The sequence below is a fragment of the Limulus polyphemus genome, unplaced genomic scaffold, assembly GCF_000517525.1.
Source record: "Limulus polyphemus unplaced genomic scaffold, Limulus_polyphemus-2.1.2 Scaffold2296, whole genome shotgun sequence".
NCBI lineage: Eukaryota > Metazoa > Arthropoda > Merostomata > Xiphosura > Limulidae > Limulus > Limulus polyphemus.
In genome coordinates, this window is record NW_013667906.1 from 178996 (window position 1) to 185924 (window position 6929).

Consider the following 6929-nt stretch of genomic DNA (forward strand, 5'->3'; position numbering starts at 1 on the left):
TGTATTCGCATTTAATATAGACAGAAACCTAACCATAGTAATTTATATACTACCAGTGATTTTTTTTTAAAGAGGTATTTTGTCTTTAAACAGGAAACAATTGTATATCCGTTTGCTCAGTTTGAAGATTGCTTTTAGGCTGACTTAGAGATAAGTTGATTGTAGAATGCTTTTCATTTGACTTTTTAGTTTGACGGCATGGGAACTTCTGACCTCAACTTTCCTATCACCTTGGTGTTACCCTTCACTGGTTTCCACTGGTTGTCTGAGATGGGCAAAAAGTGAAAGATTCATCCAACAAACAAGTGTCAATATCTACTGAAATGAAAAAAAAAAAACTCTTATACGCTAATTTAAAAACACTCATCGTCACCCCCCCCCCCCAGTGGCACAACAATAAATCTGAAGACGTATAACGCTACAAACCATATTTCGATATTCGTGGTGTAGCTATGCGCTTAACATCAAACAAACAAACACTCCGAGCTAAAACATAGTCCTATGGATAAATAAATAAAATGCCGTGGAAGTAGGTTCTCAGTTTAAGAACCGTATGCCATCTGTGAAGCAAGAACACTCGTGTTCTTAAGTCCAGTATGCATTGTTTTGGGAAAACTACTTTCGATGATAAAGTTAACTAATGTATGCTGAAAAGTTTCTAGTTTCTGGCAGTTTGTAACAGGTTATTGAATTCAAACACTGCTGAAAAATCTGGTGAGATATTTTCGGAACTTTTACCTCCAATCAATCAAGAAAAAATACCAAATCATGTGACAAAAAACATCTTTGTCACAAAATGGCTGCCACAAGTAGTAAGACATTTCATGATGACATTTTGTAAGTGTATACTTGAAAGTTTCTTAAACTGTGTTTGTTAAACATGTTAAGTGTATATTAGTCTTCATCTGATGAAGTTCTAGAAGAATGATTCTTTTTTTTTGTCCGAAAGAATGTCCTGTGTTATTTTAGGTCCTTTCTAAACTGAAGAAGAACGTTGTTTTGTCGGAACACGTTGGCCCGAATATTCAGAAATTTGCAAAATATACCAGAGAGTCTGTGCTTTCAGCAGGATGGTCTCCCGCTTCACTACGCATTGATTGCAAGGCAATATATAGATGGTGCTTTTCCCGATAATTGGGTAGGCCGTTGTGAACCGTTGACATGATCTACACGTTCTATTAACCTTTCACCATATTTCATCTTTCGGGAATACATCAAACACTTGGTGAGTGTCACGGGTCCAAATAACGCGGAAGACTTGAAAAAAGAGACTCACGACAGACTGCACAACCCTAACCCATAAACACTACAAAATGTGCACAACCCTAACCCACAAACACTACAAAATGTGCACAACCCTAACCCACAAACACTACCAAATGTGCACAACCCAAATCCACAAACACTACAGCATGTACACAACCCTAATCCACAAACACTACAAAATGTGCACAACCCTAACCCACAAACACTACAACATGTACACAACCCTAACCCACAAACACTACCAAATGTGCACAAACCAAACCCACAAACACTACAACATGTGCACAACCCTAACCCCCAAACACTACAAAATGTGAACCGCAACCTAGGTGAAAGAGGACATTATGTCCTGATATCAATGGTGTCCATTTCGAACAACCGAAGGGGTAGGACCTATAAAATCATGGTGGCGCGTGACTTTCGCATCACCCATTAGAAACACCAAGAGTTTTCTTGGGCACATACGCCGTGTTTAACTAAAAAATAAAACTGTGTGGCTGCCTGGAAACAAACTATGTTTTTAATCACATAACGAGGATGTGTTTGTCATGAAAAGAGCATCAGTTGGTAACTTGGACAAACTGTGTTTTTCACTACACAGTGAGATCGTGTATTTCTTGTTTGCCTGCGTGTAGAAGGAGTTTCCTCTGAACAAAAACTAAGATATTATTTGGACAAGGCACGTTGTTCTTTTTATAAAGTCATTTTCTTGCAATTTGAATGATTTGGAGAAGACATGTTTTTACAGACCAAGACATTTTTAAACTGAAATGATTTGGACAAAATGCATTGTTGATTTTACAGACTAAGTCACTTTCTTCTAACAAGATATAATGTTATTTTTTACAGGTCAAGTCACTTTCTTTTAACTTGAATGATTAGGACAAGACATGTTATTTTTACAGGTCAAGTCATTTTCCTTTAATTTGAATGATTAGGGTAAAATATGCTATTTTTACAGCTCAAGTCACTTTCTTTTAACTTGAATGATTAGGATAAAAACATGTTATTTTTACAAGTCAAGTCACTTTCATTTAACTCTAATGATTAGGACAAGACATGTTATTTTTACAGGTCATGTCACTTTCTTTTAACTCTAATGATTAGGATAAAACATGTTATTTTTACAGGCCAAGTCGTTTTCTTTCAACTTGAATGATTAGGATAAAACATGTTATTTTTAAAAGTCAAGTCACTTTCTTTTAACTTTAATGATTAGGACAAGACCTGATGATATTTTTACAGTTCAAGTCACTTTCTTTTAACTTGAATGATTAAGACAAGATCTGATGATATTTTTACAGGTGAAGTCACTTTTTTTTTACTTGAATAATTAGGACAAGACCTGATGTTATTTTTACATGTCAAGATCACCTTCTCTTAAATTGAATGATTGCATATTCTGAGTTTGAATTAGATTTTTTATGCATGCAAATATCGCTGTGTTTTTAATTATATAACGACTCTGTATTTTTGCCTGGACAGCGACACTATAATTTTACCTAGCACACTGCAACATGTTGTTGTTTTTTTCTTACCTGGACATTTAAATTATTTTTAACATTGACCCATGTACGATAATTCTAGCTAATTCACCTCATATTTTTGGCCTCAATAATACATATTATATGTTTTACCTGGACAATGAAACTACGTGATTATGTGCACAAAAATACAGATTCTATTTTCTGTAATTGAAAACTTCAAAAATAAAAATCATGTTTGATAGTTTTTATCGTAAAGCTATGCAATGGTCTGAGCTTTCTGCGCTATGTCTGGCACGGAGATTAAACCCTTGATTTTAGCGTTATAATCCCTTTATCTTAAGGGGCGAAAACAAATAAACATAAAAGATTTAAACAATTATTTATAGTCCAGCAAAAGAAATAAAACTTTTTTTAATTTACTTTACCTAAACCATTATTATTAGTTTAATACTTGTATTTAATTCAACCCCATTTGTTAGATTCATATGTTACAGGTTAGAAAAATAGTCCAAAAGTCGACCTTTATACTGTTTTGGAACAATATACTGTTTGCTTTCCTAAACTAACACGTAGTTTTTGGTTTGTTAGACATTTCCAACAGTTTTGGGCATCAGGAAACACATGGTCAAGTTTGTTTTCTACTACAAACGCACTCTTCAACAAGATTTGTCGTGATGACTGCTTCACCAAGAAACGACTTCTGTGTTTGCCAAAGACTCCGAATCCATTTTATTGACATTTTAGCCAAGGTCGAGGGCTCTCTCTGCAGCTTGGACTAGTGAGGACCTAATAACTCTTCTCAGTGTATCACATGCTAGTGGTGTTCGATCGATCGAAATATCATCATTTCCTTCTATTTGGACATAACAAATCAATAGAAATAGTTGCTGTGCTGTCGTCAATGGACACAAGATAAGAGGCTCTAGCTTTATAGGTTCTAAAACTTCACTTTCTTAACCCAAAGAAGCAAGAAAGATGTTGTATACGACTCACAAACCAGCTCGAAAGCTAAAATGCAGAAGTCAATGGAGAGCCACTTGAACTTGGTTAGAGAAAGTCTTTAGTTAGTTTTTGCACTTTAGAGGCTTCCTCTGAAGAGTCTTTCCAGGATTCTTTCAGCTAAACGTCCGTGGTAACTTATATCAACATAATATCTTTTCCAAAGCTTTGCTGAAGCACCTGATCAACCCTGCCCTGTAAATATAAACAGCAACTTAAATGGATAATGTCGTTCCTTTTATCATAAAGAACACGCTGAACCAAACTAACATCAAAATTGAAACCTTACCACAGTCCAATCGTTTCAAACATATTTATGTTTGTTATATACTTTAGACACTGTTAAATAACAAGAAATGATGATTTACTGATATTATATACATATAAGCAGTTAACGAGGGCAATTAGTTACATGAATTAGGGTATTAAAAGTGAATCATTTCTAACACAAGTCCTAATAGTTTCCCTATGATCATCTTAAAAAGGAGCATCAAGTCATGTCAGCAAAGTTTTTTTATTGATTATAAAAAGCCCCAATACCTTCGCTTTATTAAAATATTCGAAAATCTACATTATAGCGATCTTTCTTACACCACACGATAGAAATTTATAGCGAAATAGAGGAAGAGAGTAAAAAGTAGAAGCAATACTACCATATTATATTTTCTATACTATGCTAGAGTCTTATTTAATAACCTTCAAGACACCACCGATAAAATAAAAGTTTGGAAGAAAGGAAAAAGTAGAAGCAATACTGCCATATTATATCTGCTCTACTATGCTAGAGTCTTATTTAATAACCTTCAAGACACCACCGAGAAAATAAAAGTTTGGAGACGACTTGAATGGGTAACGAAGAAAACGTTATTATAAATGTACAACGTTTGGACAAAATTATGTGATTATTAGGTACAAGTACTTTACATAGACACAGTAATATATATATATACAGTATGGAACAAAGAGGTCACTCGTCCAAACGTTGTACATCCATAATAAAGTTTTCGTCATTACCCCATTCAAGCTGTCTTCAAACTTTTATTTTCTAAAATGTGGGTTCCTCTTCATCAAATACAACCCAAAGAAGCTTTGTGGCGCACTGAATTTTTACAGTAAAGTGTAGTCCCCACATTAACCAAAGGTTTGGGAGAAAGTAACTTACGCAGTTAACCTGAAGTTTGACCTGAACGAATTGAAGTAAGAAACAGGTTTCACAGTAAAAAAAAAAAAAGTATATGCATTCGATACAGAAAACCGCAAATCGCTAATGGACGTTTTCATAAAGACGAAAGATGATTTCACTTCTCTTTAAATATAAGAGATTTGCATGAAAAGAAAATCTAGAAGGGAATCTGGTTAAGACTGAAATAATTAACTATTATAAATGTATTCAAATAGGATCAACTTTCCCAGAGTGCATTTTTCACCCACGTAACCTGGTCTTCCCATTGCCAGAAATGGAGAAAGCGTCAAATATAAACTTCTACACAGTCAGTGTTACATGAGAATATATTAGAAAAGGTGCCAAGAAATTCTACAGCGTCAGTTTTCAAGGATTGTTTGTTTATTTGTTTGAAGTTAAGCACAAAGCTACACAATGGGCTCTCTGTACTCTGCCCACCACGGCTATCGAAACCCGGTTTCTAGCGTTGTAAGTCTACAGACATACCGCTGTGCCACTGGGGGAGGGGGGGGGGCATTTCCAACGATAGGCATAAGGAAAGGTGACTCTTGACAGTGTGTGAGTGGATCAGTCATACGATCTCTGGTTGCAAAGCGGTATTTGCAAGCTACAACTACATATAAGTATATCAGAATATTTTTGAAAAATGTGTTAAAAAATATATAATTCACATTTCTAAACTAAAAGAAAAAGAGACACCTGGTGTTTTACCACAGCTTTACAAAGTATTGTATAGTTCACTTGATCTTATGTTTAACTAATACCACGATTTCTTATTAAAGGTCTTATGTTTAACTAATGCAATGATTTCTTATGAAAGGGAATTAAAAATTCCTAAATAGACATATATTATTCCGATACTGCTCAAACAGTATGCTAATGAACAAAACATTGAAAGGTAATTATTTTAATTACACTACTTTGTGATTTTAATGTAGAACATCTTTAAATATCTTAAAGGTATAAATATCAAACCATTAAGGGTTGCGGAAGGCAGTTTTGATTAAATACAGATCACACACGACAAAAACTAATGGATGTAAAATGGAGACGATGTTCGAAACGGTACATTTCAAATTACGTTTCTTGTGAATATGGAAAAAGTATGAAACGGATATTAGAAACACTGGAAGTGCTTAGATCATATAATTTTTTTTTGTTTAATATGTTTTCTACAACACGGTGGAATTTTAAAAAGGCTGTACCAACTTTGTAAAATATATAACATTTTTATCGTATTTAAGCTATTAAGTTTTTCTCTCTCTCTTGTCAAGAGTGTGGACAAAGAGTAAAGCAGTCCCTTATACTTATTCCTCCCTTAACAAAGTAGATTATCAAATAGAACTTTAAAGTCCAGTTATCTAAATACTCTAACTTTCCACGAAAAAAAAAATGGCAATCTTTCCACTGATTTTTGATAAAGCTGTTCGTTCTTCAATTACTTGCTCAAATTCACTGTTAAGTTGGAGCTTCGTGTTGTGAAGGAACAACGACACAAACGGGCTGGTCTAGAAGCGATGCGTGAGATTTACTTGTATGTATAGGTTAATTTACATTTAGAACAAATTAATTATTCTGTCACAATAAATTGGCAGGAATTATTTTGCTTTCTTTGAACCGGTGCAAAAACTAGATTACAGTAAAAATAAAAAAGCTCGTGCACATTTGCTGTTAAACTCTAATTGATGTCATTAATTAGACGAGATGTGGTGGAAAAGAAGGAAGAGAAGAATAACGATCTTTTATGGTGATACTGTGTGGACCTTTCGCTAACAATGGACAGCCTTCATAGTCCACGCGAACCCTTTAAACTGAGGAAAAGAATGTGGGCTAATTTTTAAAGAAAATGCTCCACTAAGTTTCAGAGTTTTTCAGGTCTGATCTTATCATTAAGTTCTATTATCAAGTTTTTCTGCTCTGGTATTATTATTATTAAGTTTTATTATCATTTTTTCTGCTCTGATCATATTATTACGTTCTATTATCAAGTTTTT